We start from the raw sequence: 14385 nt of genomic DNA, 5'->3' as shown, positions 1-14385 counted from the left end.
GCGTATGGTAATAATGCTGAGACATAGGGATATTTCAAACAGGGGTTAAACATCATTGTTATTCAGCTTTATGAAGACAGTCCAAACAGTGAATCTAAGTCTATTACTTCCAGTTAATGTATAAGCAATGTTGATGGGAATAAATGTCCTTAATATTTCTGGTCTAATTTCACATAAACTTCATGATCTGATCGGCAAATAACTAGGAATAATTTAATATTCTGAATTTGTTTAGACAGTGTGAGAAGCAGCCCGGACACAGACAGACGGACATCGTTATGTCACCCAACACACGTTTATTCTATACAATATTTACAGTTTATCGTTGCACACACCCAGTGCCTCCAGCACCAATCCTCCAAAGTCCAGGCCTCTCTCTACAGTGCCTGCTTCCTTCAGGCCGCCTCCACTCCTCTCCAACACAACTCTCGTCCACATCCGCCCAACTCCAGTCCTTGTTTGCAGGGAGGCGGCCCCTTTTATACACGCCCGGATGGGCTCTAGGTGCTTCCCGACACTCCTCCACGGACACTCTCCTGTGTGGCAGAAGTGCCGGCTGTGTTCCCGGAAGCCCTCCGGGTGTCCCCAGTCTTCTTCCCCCCAGCACTTCTAGGTGTGACTGAAGTGCTGAGGTCCAGGGCTCTCCAGGCACTGGGGCGCCCCTTGGTGGTGATCACGGGACCCTACAGGGTCTGTACCCATGGCCCCCAAAGGAACCAGGGTGGTCGCCCCTCGTGGTCCGGAGGAGGCATGAGCCCTTCTCCTGTCCTCCTGGGAGTCCCGGCTGGGTGCCACCCCCAGCCGTGTGCCACAACAGTAAGTAATGTAATGCTACTGTGACCCTAGGCCAGGATAGGACAAGTTCAGTGATGGATATATGGAGGGATTAATTGTTTCTGATAATGGCAAAAAAAAAATGAGTTAAGAAAACTGATGGATGGATAGATAGTCACTCATAGTACTAGGACTGTTTTCTCTCTTTTTGAAAATTACATGCAGGTATAGATAATAAAGGTAGCCATTTCTGTCCCTAATTCAGGCCTTATACTGATCATTCCAGCTGCAGTGTAAGTAAAAGAAGATTCCACTCTGTTTTACCTTATAAGGATCTGACCTATATTAAGAATGTGTTAACTCTCATTTTAAAAAATGTGATTCATTAATGCTGCCCAAAGACATTAAATCAATAATTCATATGTCTGCCTCCCTGTTAACATTTTGTGGCAAAAGGAGGTGAAGTGTGTTGTAAGTAAATAATCTGCACCTTTCAGAAGACACAAAGGCCAGATTTAACAAACAGAAATGTAACTGTCATTTACACTTCCGGCAATGCGCCACGCAGCAGCCTTTACAGAGGCTCTCATTCTCCTTTTTTTAAAATGTATTTAGAATTATTAATAGAATTATTAATGGTTTGAATGTAATTAATTAATGTTATTAATTAGTAATTTAAAAGATTTGGCCTGTGGCTTGTTACCATACATTTTGGAATTAAGTTTTAAACTAAACTGAATAGATGTTGCAATAAGCGTAGACCTGGGCACCAGCCCACCTCAAGTACCTCTCAGGCAAGCTGCAAACTTGAGAAATGTCACATGGCGAGCATAAAAGATCTGATCGCTGCCTACATCTATAACATCTGTGATAAAAGGCTCTATATTGCACCCGACTTAACACAGACTCACACTGATGCATGTGTAAAATACAAGACTTTACTTTTCTTCTGCTGGAGGGCACGTCTTCCCTGTGAACCCCCCAGCCACAACACAGTCCAAATAAGCACACAACATAGTCCTTTCCTCCTGGCACCACCACTCCTCCCGTCTAGTTTCGTCTTCCACCTCTCGACTCTGGCTACTGGGTGGTGGTTGCTGGCCCTTTTTATAGCCCACCCGAAAGTGCTCCAGGTGCTTGATCACTTGTTTCTAATTGCACTTCCGGGCAGGGCTGTATAGTTGTCCAGGCCGGCTCAGGGACCCATGCAGCACCCCCTGGCGGCCACTCCAGGTCCCAACAGGACTGTGGAGAACTCCATCTCCCATGGAGCCCTGCAAGAAACTGAGGCACCATCGTCAGCCAGGGAGGCTGCCACCAAGCGTCCCGTGGGAGGTACTGAGATGCCCATGGTTGCTTACCCGGAACATATGTAGAAGGGGCGTCCCAGCTGGGCATGGGACCCGGGCACCCACCACACATTAAGAAGAACAGAAGAACCATAGTGAGGATTAAAGTAAGAGTTATGGAGAGATCAGGAACTGTGATATTTTGGGTACTGCTGAGAACCTCTTATTTCAGATGCTATTTTAATGCTGGGTGGATTTCATCAGACTGTGCATTGATGAAAAAGGTATAATTAAAACTAATTGTGCGATGCAGGCATTGAAGTGTGGACTGAATTTGTCCCTGTCACTGCCCAGGAAAGTAAATTTACATCATCATGTATCATCAGCAACAGAAATGATTCACTCTGTGCCAATATCCTTTTGATGAATCATTCTTAATGCTGGTGACTTCAAAGAATGAATCAAAGCCTATTAGGCGTGTTTCTTTCGTGGACACTGCTCTATCCAAATATTAATGCATTTAAATATAAGTCTATGGCACAATCCAAGCTGGTCTGACCTCATCTAACTGCCACCTACAAGCCTGTATTGTCAGTAGCAGCTCTTTGTTATCCAGACCAGAAGTAGTCATGTATGTTTGGGGGGACTGTCATTTGTTTTTATCGTATTTATTTATTTATTTATTTTGAAGCTTCTGTAAAATTTTAATTTCCCCTTGGGGTCAAATAAAGTATAATCTAATCTAATTTAGGTGAAGGTGAACTGCATGTGAGAAGTCTATATTGTTTCTGTTAATACCTTGAGAAGCGTGTGAATACTTCAGTTCCATTAATGATCTTGCAAGTGGGCATCAAATAGAGAGTTAAGCAGCACATTCCTCAGCCACACACCACTTATTATTACAATTTGATGATTTATCTCATTCAAAGAGCTAGTCTATGTAGACTGTCAGTATTATACGTGTCCTAGCCAATGGCAGCACACAGACAGTCTTAGCTGCCAGCTATGAAAAGGAATTAAGGATGGTGTGCAACATTGTTGTCTAATCACAAGCAGTGTTGGGTGGGGTTTCATCTTCTCAGTTATTTTTATCTAATCAATGGACGTTTTCACTTACTTGTGTTTTTTGCACTAGGTGTGCATATGCCAAACGAGTGACAACATGAATCAACTTTCTCTGCGAAGTATATCCTTCTCCTCTTTTGCTCCAATGACATCATCCCTTGCACGTCTCTGCATGAAGTATAAATCAGCCTCAGTTTCATAGGAGAAACCTGAAAATAACATCAATTAGATGGAGCATCCCTGGGGACCCCAACACTTTTTTTGACTTTTTGTTCTTAATACACAGGATTTATGCAGTGGACACCATCAAGTGGTGACATATGCCTGCACTATTCCTGGCAATCCAATTCATGTTCAGTTCCTTCACTGCATTTTATTTTAGAATAATCAGTTAATTAAATTCACAAAAAAAGGCCAAATGCACATGAACACCACTCCTTATTAATGAGTTCTGGTGTTTCAATTGCCACCATTGTTAACAGGTCCATAAAATCAAGCATATAGTCATGCAGTCTCCATTGACAAACATTGCCAGTAGAATGGGTCATACAGAAGAGCTTGGTGACTTCCTCTTGGTGACTTTATCAATGGCACTGTTATAGTTTGCCACCTTTGCCACAAGTTAGTGCATTTCTGTTTCAAATTTCTTCTCTGCTAGATTTGCTCTGGTCAATTATAAGTCCTGTTATTGTAAACTGGAAACATCTATGAGTAACAAGAGCTCACTTATGAAGTGATAAAACTCACAGAATGGTGCTGCTGTGTGCTGAAGCTCATGGCATATTAAATCTCCTGTTCTCTGTTGTACCACTCACTGCAGAGTTCCAAACTGCTTCTGAAAGCTACATTAGCACAAGAACCATACATCAGGAGCATCATGAAATAGGTTCCGTGGCCGAGCACCTCATTTTGATTTCTTCTCCTTCCATAATGTTGTTTCCATCTTTGCCTTTTATTATACTTAATTTGGCCTGAGATGTTCCTTTTATATCATTTTGTATATTGGCATACTGCAAGAAAGTGTTTTACATGGCCTTTAGCATGTTTAAAGCATCACAAATAAATATATTCCACGAAAGTATTAAATATGCAGAACAGCAAAATTAAATCTTTGAAAAAGTCAATAGGACAATACGTTTAAAAAGGCATGATTGATATATGGGTGAAAATAAAGAGGCACATAAGAATATCAATTATTCAGATACAGTACACCAAACTTTATCTTCAACTTGGACATTACTACAAAAGTGCACAGGGTAATCTTCACAAAGTAGGTGTCACTAATATAAATGAGTAATTTGTAGTATTTGGTACACTTTATTATAAAAGGAAAGCTAATTTAAAATAAGAAGACTAGCACCAGGTAATCTTGAGTGTCTCAGAATAGAATGAGATTTTGGAGCATTAGAACTCAAAGCTACACTGGGGAGTGATAGAACCATGCTGCCATTCTGAAATGGAAAAGAAGACAAAATACTCAAATTACTCATTGGTCCATTCCTTTTCTGAACACTTAATCCAATTCCACACTGGAACATCAGCTGCAATATGGAATTCAAGACTGGAAGACAAAGTAGTTTAGTGATATGTGAAGAAATTATTTCCAAAATGACACAAGTTCGAATTAGTGGTGTTTTAGAAACTGTCTTGTTTTTACGTTCAAGTACTACTCAATTGTGTTTGTTTTTTTAGTAAGTTACCGTGAACATCTCATATTGCTGATATAAAAAAATGTGTAATTTATTCCACAATGCAACAGATAACTGTAACTATATAAGAATACTCAATATATTGCAGTAATTGGTGTAATATAATTGCCATGTATATGTTTACTTTATATTTAAGTTGGTTGTGTTTATATCTATATAAGCTGCTGTCAAAATAAGCTTATTAATTAGATTCAGAAGTTACAGAAGATAGAGGAATGATGAGGATAAACCTCAGAGAAGGACAAAGAGAGGTCAGATGTGTTTCGACTAATTTGGAAGTTGCCATCATCAAGCTGACAGTTTGTTGTAGCATGGTGTAGAGTTGTGAATTCAACAGGCTGGCTATCTGTCTGGTCATTTTAAATAAGTAAAGAATGTGCAAACATATGTCAAGTTAGATTACCGTATAATTTCAAATAAATGTATCCATATCTCACTGGCTGTGGTGGGCTGGCGCTCTGCCCGGGGTTTGTTTCCTGCTTTGTGTCCTGTGTTGGCTGGGATTGGCTCCAGCAGACCCCCGTGACCCTGTAGTTAGGATATAGCGGGTTGGATAATGGATGGATGGATGGATATCTCACTGCATGGACTTAAAATATAAAACAGCCACCATTTGACGTAATGTTTGAAGTCTTTATGAGGAGAAATAAGTTTTGTGAGAACAATATTCCTGAGGCTCTGGTAAATGTTGTGACCACTGGGATTTTCTATTCCTGTTAGTCCTGACAGAACACATTATTTAACTAGGTTTCAGAGATTTTAGGGTCATTATTGAAGTTAAGTGAGATGTTGCTATGATCAAATAATATAAGACAAGAGATCAGTCATTACATTGAAGAGCATGCATTAAATTCATACTCAGAAGCACAGATTTCCCATCCTGAAAGAGAGCTCAGAAACAAGAATTATTACCTTTATAGTTCTACAAAGTTCACAATGTGGCTACTATGTTGTCATAGGACATATGAAACATAAATCATTTGACTAGCAGCTACATAGCATCATAGCACCTAGGCACAAAAAAATGGCAGCACCTATGAAAACAAACACAAAATCGTAATACCCATAACAACAAGTATACGAAAGACGCTGCCAAGAAAAATAATCTTACAAACCAGGGTGAAATGACAAAATTTAACAAATGGTAAAATAATAGATGCATTTCTAAACAAAAACAGAATATTACCTGGTCAAGTGAACCTGAAGAAGACTGCCCTCCAGCCTCACTGAAGAGGAACTCCCATAATAAGTTCGATTGGATTCTAACAGCATTTGGGAGTGTACATCAGCTTTAAAAGTAAAGTAAGTGCATCTGTTCTTTAGAGCTTTACTTCTTTTCTACATTGATGGCTTTTGGTGGAGTTTATATGTAGTTATAATCTCAACAAAGGGTTCAGTTTTAAAAGAACATATTCCCTGAAAATGTGTATTCTACAGATATAATAACTGTAGTAATTTGTGACAAATGTTGAGGTTTTGTTTTTGGAAATTAGTTCTTCATTTTATCATTTTTAATATTTTGTTGAAAGAGAAATATAAAAAAAGCACATATTTCAGTAAGGCAAGTAGATAGATAGATAGATAGATAGATAGATAGATAGATAGATAGATAGATAGATAGATAGATAGATAGATAGATAGATAGATAGATAGATAGATAGATAGATAGATAGATAGATAGATGTTGGCCAGACTTAAAGGCTTCATTCAAATTAGAGAGCATGCAATAAAAAGAAGACAAGAAAGTGTGGATATGCACATATTGTTTGCATCAATCCTTTGATAAGGTGGAATATACTGTAAGCTCCATTGATCAGCAGGGCAGCAAGTCAAATAATGATGTCTCAGTGAAACTGCAAGGGATTAGAGAATTTGCAATTAGCTGTAATGATGTACAGATCCCTATGTACTGTATCTTATCCTCTGGCCCCTGCAATTAAGTTTGGTGTTCAATTGTGCATAATAATGTGCACCTTAAAGACAATGTATATACATTTGAATCTATCTGCTATGTTAAGCACTTGAGACACACTTCTTAACAGAAAACATTTTAATGCAAAACACCTACACACACCTACAAATTTCTTCTTCATTTCAAATTTTAATGATAAGGAGAATATGCTTTTGTTAGTAAGACATTATTTTTCCTATGAGTGCATATGATGAAGTAAACAAATGTGTTCGAGATATATGAATAACAGACACTATTTTCTATTCTTGTTGTTTATTTGATGATTCCCAGAAATAAAAGCAATTAAAATGCTGATGCTGCACACATTTGTTGCAAAAGGTGCTCATCTATGAGTGTATGAGACCATGTGCATTTGTGAGAGCACGACATTAGTTTATGATAAATTTTAAAATGATTTGATTCCACAATAGCATTTGTATCTTCATGCAGATAAAAAGTTCTTCATACTGGTAACATAAGGAAATATTTATTTTGTTTTAAGAATCCATGTAATAGAGATTACACCGAGGTGTCCAACTTTGATCCTGGAGGGCCGCAGTGGCTGCAGGTTTTCATTCTAACCATCTTTTTAATTGGTGAGTGTTTTTGCTGCTGATTAATTTGTCTTGCCTTAGTTTTAATTGACGTGACTCAGACCCCTTAATTGTTTATTTTTCCTTAATGAGCAGCCAAACAATAATGAGACACAAAATAAGTGGCCACATGACCAGCTAACCTGAAAATAAAGAAAGGTGAAGGTCATGTTGGTCTGCTCAGATCACCAAAGCATCATGACGGTGGTCTTAGAAAAAACAGAAAATCAACAGTCTGCTGTGGCAGAATGAGAGCAGCAAGAAGTCATGATATTTAATAATGGCTTTAATTAACAGTAATAATTGCCTTCTCGTTAAGAAACTGATTGGAGTGAAACTGGCTGACGTTCCAATTTAGCTGGTCATCTTTTGGCTCGTTTCACATCTCATTTCTGTTTGGCTGACATTTAATGAAGAAACAAATCAATTCAGAGGACTGAATCCTTAAAAACAGGGCTATTACAATGAAGGGAAAAAACGTTATGTAGCAGTGAAAACTGCTCACTGATTAGGAAAAGGGTTAAAATGAAAACCTGCAGCCACTGTGGCCCATCAGGACCGGAGCTGAACACCCCTGGATTACACCATGTGTGATTTCTGTCAGTACGGTGTCTCACAATGAACTGTGTTTAAATGACATGCTAAACTGCAAGTTCTTGGCTTCAGTCCTACAACAATAGAAATAGAATATGTAATAATAATAATAAGCTCAACATATTTGTATTATCTAAAACTATTTGATCTGTGCATCCATGGAGTAAAACAGAAACAAACCAATAAAGACATTTTCATCTTCCAGAAGGTTACAGGTCATTGTTTATCCTGTAGGTAGATTGACAGAATGACAAGGATACACGACAAAATAAATTTCACTAAGAAACAGAGAATATACAATTTCTTCTTAGAGCCATCCATTTTTGAACTCATCCAGTCCAGTTCAAGCTTGGGGGAACGCTTTTTTAAATATGTGTAGATAGTCATATCTCCCATAAATAAAGTATCTAATACAACTGCAAAAAGAAAGCACTTGAATGAACACCTGACCAGTTATTTATTAGCAATGCTGCAGTTCAGATATGATGCTCATTTATTGTTCTTTCATGAGTTTGTGTGTTGCTGTTTGTGCACGAGTGAAAAGAAAACTTTTTGACATACCTAAGTTTAAGCCCAGTGTTTCACTGTCCATGCTATCTGTGTTCTATTATGTCAGATATTGTAGATGATGTACAGTAGATCATAAAAGAGGCCATAGTGTGAGCGACCTTTGTTATCTTCACTGAGACATAATAAAGAATTACCTGTAACAAATACAAATTGATTAGCAGTCATATTCTAACTTGTTTTTTAGGGTCACAAAGTATATAAGGAATAAAATATTTGAAGTAAGGTCCACCTTAAGATTGGAGTCAAATAGTATTGTGATACCAGACTTTCTGGAGATAGTCAGGAAAATGAATTAGACTTGTACTTTACTGGCACCATGAGAGAGGACTCATGTGTTAATCCTGGGTTTACGCTCTTTTTTTTTTATTCAATTTTGATTCAATGTTTTATCTTATCACAGGAAGCACCACACTTTTGAATTGACCTGTGATGAATGCCTTTGCCTTTACACCTTTTCTTAAATTTCGCTCATTCAGTGTTAAACATCCAACCACCCATCCATTTTCCAACCCGCTGAATCCGAACACAGGGTCACGGGGGTCTGCTGGAGCCAATCCCAGCCAACACAGGGCACAAGGCAGGGAACCAATCCTGGGCAGGGTGCCAACCCACCGCAGGACACACACAAACACACCCACACACCAAGCACACACTAGGGCCAATTTAGAATCGCCAATCCACCTAACCTGCATGTCTTTGGACTGTGGGAGGAAACCGGAGCGCCCGGAGGAAACCCACGCAGACACGGGGAGAACATGCAAACTCCACGCAGGGCGGACCCGGGAAGCGAACCCAGGTCCCCAGATCTCCCAACTGCGAGGCAGCAGCGCTACCCACTGCGCCACCGTGCCGCCCGTGTTAAACATCACCTGCATAATTTAATGTGATCTTGAGAATTTTAAAATCCCTTCATTCATAGTCCAGACCTACTCTACATCTTCTCCCATCATTTCCACAGGCAGGAAGGTAGGAAGCAGCCCTTGACTGGACACTAGACACTCACAGGACACAGTCATGGCTTCACTTTCTCTGGTCTAATTTCAAATTGCCATTTTACCTACACCATGTCTGTTGGCAACTGAACTGTGGCTCAGATACCCCAAAAAGGCATTGATACTCATTGTGCCACACATCCATGCCAGATTATTTCATATTAAATTAAGAAATGAGGATCAGTTAACAGATGACAGCTACATTTAATAATCACCACTTTCTCTGGTTTGATGAGTCTAAGCCATCTGCAATGGATTTAAACAGTTGTCACAATTAATGTTTCAGATTTTTTAAATAAAGAAATTATCCTAAGCCTTAATAAGTCATTCTTTGTCACCTGGCTAACCCTCACTATATCAATGCACTAGAGTGCAGACATACATGAAAGCTTTGGCCTCAAATGCCAATAAATCTTTGCTAATTATGGCATATGGTAACTTTTCCAAACACCCCAGGGCTTTCATTATCATGTAGCACACCTACACAGCTCTGCCCTTTCTCCCAGACACCGGATTTCTTAACTTTATTCAGTTCACGACTCTTAGAAAACAAAACACATATCTTGCAACTTAAAAAGGGGAAAAAAATCAATTTGCTGGCCTAGCACTATGAATACCAATATAAAACCTGACAATGTCTTCAGCATTTACATAAACCCCATCCAGCGTTCTTTATTAGTGTTATATTTCATCACGTCGCATATCTGATATCTTTCACAGAAAAGTGACAAAGGCCATACTCGTATGGTACTGACAGTGACGTTAAGAAAAATGTTGTCCTTCAGCCAAATCATTTTAGCGTCGCCTGCATTGCAAATGTTTATTGCTTGCCGGAGACCTTCTGCGACCTCATCATTTCATAAAGGATAGCTCTGAGAGACACAAACAGTAGCCTAAACTAAATGTGTCACAGTTGCTCTGCAGGCGTTAAGACTCTAGTCGGAGAGCTCAGCCCCACATTTTCCTCAATTTAGCTTACATGCTAACACTTCTTTAACAAAATAAATCCACCGTCAATCCACAGCAACACAAGGCTGAAAATATTAAGACAGCTAGATTGAGACCAGTAATGGAGGTTTAAAACCTGGAACAAAAGCATGCAAACTTTCGATTGAATGTCCAATTTACTATGACTAGCTACTGCGGAACAAAAGAATTGTACTGGAAAAAAACTGTCACTTTTCATCAAACATGCAGTAATTTTCAAGTGAAAGGAAAGAAGTCCCTTTCAATAATGCATAAAAAGGGAACTTGAAGAGATTTTCATTCTTTTATGTGGAAACTGATAAAAAAAGAAGTTTCTTTGTTAGAAAACTATTTACTTCAAGACCTTCTGAAAATGTTACAGTGGCCTTTCTAAGGGAATTGGGGAAGGTGTCAATTCTCCTTGGTAATTTTTATCATCTTCGTCACATTAGAAAAATGATTAAAATGAGTAAATACCAAATGTAGTAAACTTTCATACTGAAAAAAAATATACGTTGCTTTACAATTTTAATTAAGTTTTCAAATACAGCACCATGTTTCCAGTAGTTCCAATCACAACTAGATAGAAACTGTATAATATGTATATGGGAATTCAAATTGTTCTTCTTTTGGCTGCTCCCATTTAGGGGTCGCCAGAGTGGATCATCCGTCTCCATCTCTCCCTATCTTTTACACAATTTTCTGCCACACTGAATGCCTTCATGTCCTCCCTCACCACATCCATAAACTTCTCTTTGGCCTTTCTTCTTGCCTGATGATTCCATCCACAACATTTGTTTTATGATGTAAACCTCACATCTCCATTGCACGTGCCCACACCATCTCAATCTAGTGAAGGATATGAGGGGGGCACTATATATTGTCTTTTTTTTCACCAGCAGGGGGGCACCTAAATTCCTAACTCTCCTGAACTCCACCCCCACTCAATACCCAAGAAATAACTGACCGACAACGTCACCCAGTAAGGGAAGGGAGCTGGGACCCAAATTAGCTAAACTCCAAAGTGCTGCTAAGCACAGGTTCTTTTATATAAAGGGATGACTAACCACCACATCGGATAGACAATCTTTTTAAACAAAAATTGTAATTTTTAATAAAAAAAATACACAATCACCAACATCTAAACCAGTGTTTCCCAACCTTGGTCTTGTGGCCCGCCTGTGACTGCAGGTTTTTGTTCCAACCAGATTCCTAATCAGTGACAACACCTGGTAAAACTGATCTCATTTAATTAGCTGGTATTATTTTTCTTTTATTCTACATTCAGAAAAGCACAGCAGCATGATTTTTACATTTATAAGACATTTAGAAATGTTTCTGCTTTTGCTATAGATTTAAATTTCTTAACTCTCTTTTGTTGATTTCATTATATTTTTTCCTTTCTCTGTGCAGCTTTTCCCCTTCGTTCTTATTAATGACAATTAAAAATGAGCAGAGCAGATATGCTGGCAAATAACGCTGAATAATCAAAGGCTGTAACTACTTTAGTGTCAGACCCACTAATTAGTATATAATGGATTAATTAAACAGTTAGAACACCTACAAAAGTAGAATGAAAATCAAGATGAAAATATTGTTAAAAAGAAAAAAAAAATACATTATTCCCATATAACTGCTTGGTACATTTATATGTATATATATATATATATATATATATATATATAACCAAACTTAGTTTTCTAATTGCTATACAGTATTGTTCCCAAAACACAGGACTTGGGAAATAACACATCACTTAATTAGCTCAAGAGTCCAATTAAAACAGAAGCTGGTTGGAACAAAAACCTGCAGCGAAAGGGGGGGCCACAGGACCAAGGTTGGGAAACACTGATCTAAAAAGAACAAATCAGAGTCCAATGCAGCGCTTGCACAGATGCTCGTGAGTTCCCGCCTCTGTCGATTATCTTCATATCTGTGTAAAACTCTGGAAGTTAAAAAGCTCTACAGACTTTACTCATTCAGCTCGATACTGCATCTACCAAAGGTACTCCACATGATCTTGTCTCAAGGGGCGGCTTCCCACGCTGATCCATCAGCTCCTACAATGACACACACACGGTGGCAGACAGGGCTCTCCTCTCTAATCAACTTGAATGAGCACAAGTAGTTAAGATCAGAGTCTAAATCACCCCAATTAAAGACAACATTGAAAGTAGGGCTGGGCGATTTGGGCTAAAATCAAAATCTCGATTAATTGAACATTTTAACTCGATTACGATTAATGAACGATTATTTTATTTATTTATTTATTTTTTTGCCCTCATAGTTCACTGACAAGTTTTGTACAGTAAATATGCTCACATATTACAAGTGAGAGATTTTTGAATGAAGGGTGCATTACTTGATTTTAAAATAATTGAAGGAAACACACTATCTACTATCTGTGATTATTTATTGAACATCAATGTTGAACAACTGAAATTAAAGCACACATTGCCTAAAACGAACAGTCACTTTGTTCTTATAAAAAAAGTCAAAATAAATAACTTGCACTTTTGGAAACAAAATAAATTATTTTCAATGTTTTTCTTATTAAAAGTAGAAAATAAGTAGTATCTCTTCTAAATAAAATAACTCTTATATATCCTGTAAATAATATTTTAAACAGTGCATTTCTTGCATCTTCTGTAAACAAATATTTTAATGTTGTAATGAAAATAGAACTCTCTAAACACTGTTGCATGAGGTGATCTTAGCGATCTTGTCATGTCACTATATGAACATGAATTTACTCTAAGTTCTTACTAAGAAACACGAGCATGTTAACCTTTTCAGGTTTCAGGCAGGACCTGAGGCATGTAACAATGTTTCCGCCCGAACTGAAAACCCGCTCTGATGGGGAGCTAGTAGCTGGTATGCAGAGATACTTTTTTGCCACCTTACTTAGAGTGGAAAAGTGTACATGATGCTTCCTCCACCAGTCCAGTGGATTTGCCTCACTATCCAGCATGGGGGACACCAAATAGCTGCTCATCTCTGCTTCTAGCGATTGCTGAAGTGACAGAGTGGGTGTAGCTGAACTTGCTGAAGGTGTTGCCTCACTCCCTTTAAAAAAGCTTCCTAATGACCTCTTTTGCTTTTATGCTATTATATTTAATTAAGCTGACGTGTACTTACCAATTGCAAGGTGTAGGCGGTGTTCAAAACACTGCTGCCGTAACCATCCATTAAGCACAGCAGCTTTGACAACATTAGCACCGTTCTCTATCGTAATGGCTGAAAGTTTTTCTTCCGCGAGGTCCCATTCAGAAAGCATATCTTTCGTACCTTGCGCAATCATATCTGCCGTGTGATCGGCTAGAAAATATGCCGTCTCAAGGCATCTCTGGTGCAGCTTCCAATCGTCGTCAATGTAGTGCAAAGTAAGGCTCAAGAATTGGTCCATCGTCCTACTTGACCAGAGATCAGATGTGGCTGCAAAGTGTTGAACATTTTTCATTACAGCAGCTACATTTTTACAACATGTCTTGTACATGTCTGGCAGCGCATTTTTAGAAAAATGTGATCGCGATGGCACAGTGTATCTTCTGTCGAGGTGTTTAAACCCGCTTCGCTCCACTGTAGCCAAGGGAGTCATATCCTTTGCGATGTAATAACAAATAGCGTCAGTTATTTCTTTCCATCTTCTTGAACTCTTCTCATACTGTGTGGCATTTGTGAACGCTTGTGTTATTGACATCTGCTTTGCGGAGGCACTTGTTACTGGGCGCTTGTCAGTCTCTTTTTGTTTTTTTTGAGCCATGCACTGTTCATATTCAGTAACGTGATTGTGCTTCAAGTGTTGAAACAAATTGGTGGTGTTACCTTTGGGCGTCGAAACTGTTTTTTTACAGTGTCTACATCTGACTTCATTTTGTTCAA

Source organism: Erpetoichthys calabaricus, chromosome 2 (genome assembly GCF_900747795.2).
Source record: "Erpetoichthys calabaricus chromosome 2, fErpCal1.3, whole genome shotgun sequence".
Taxonomy (NCBI): Eukaryota; Metazoa; Chordata; class Cladistia; order Polypteriformes; family Polypteridae; genus Erpetoichthys; species Erpetoichthys calabaricus.
The sequence above is the reverse complement of the archived record's forward strand: the minus strand, read 5'-3'. Positions refer to the sequence as shown.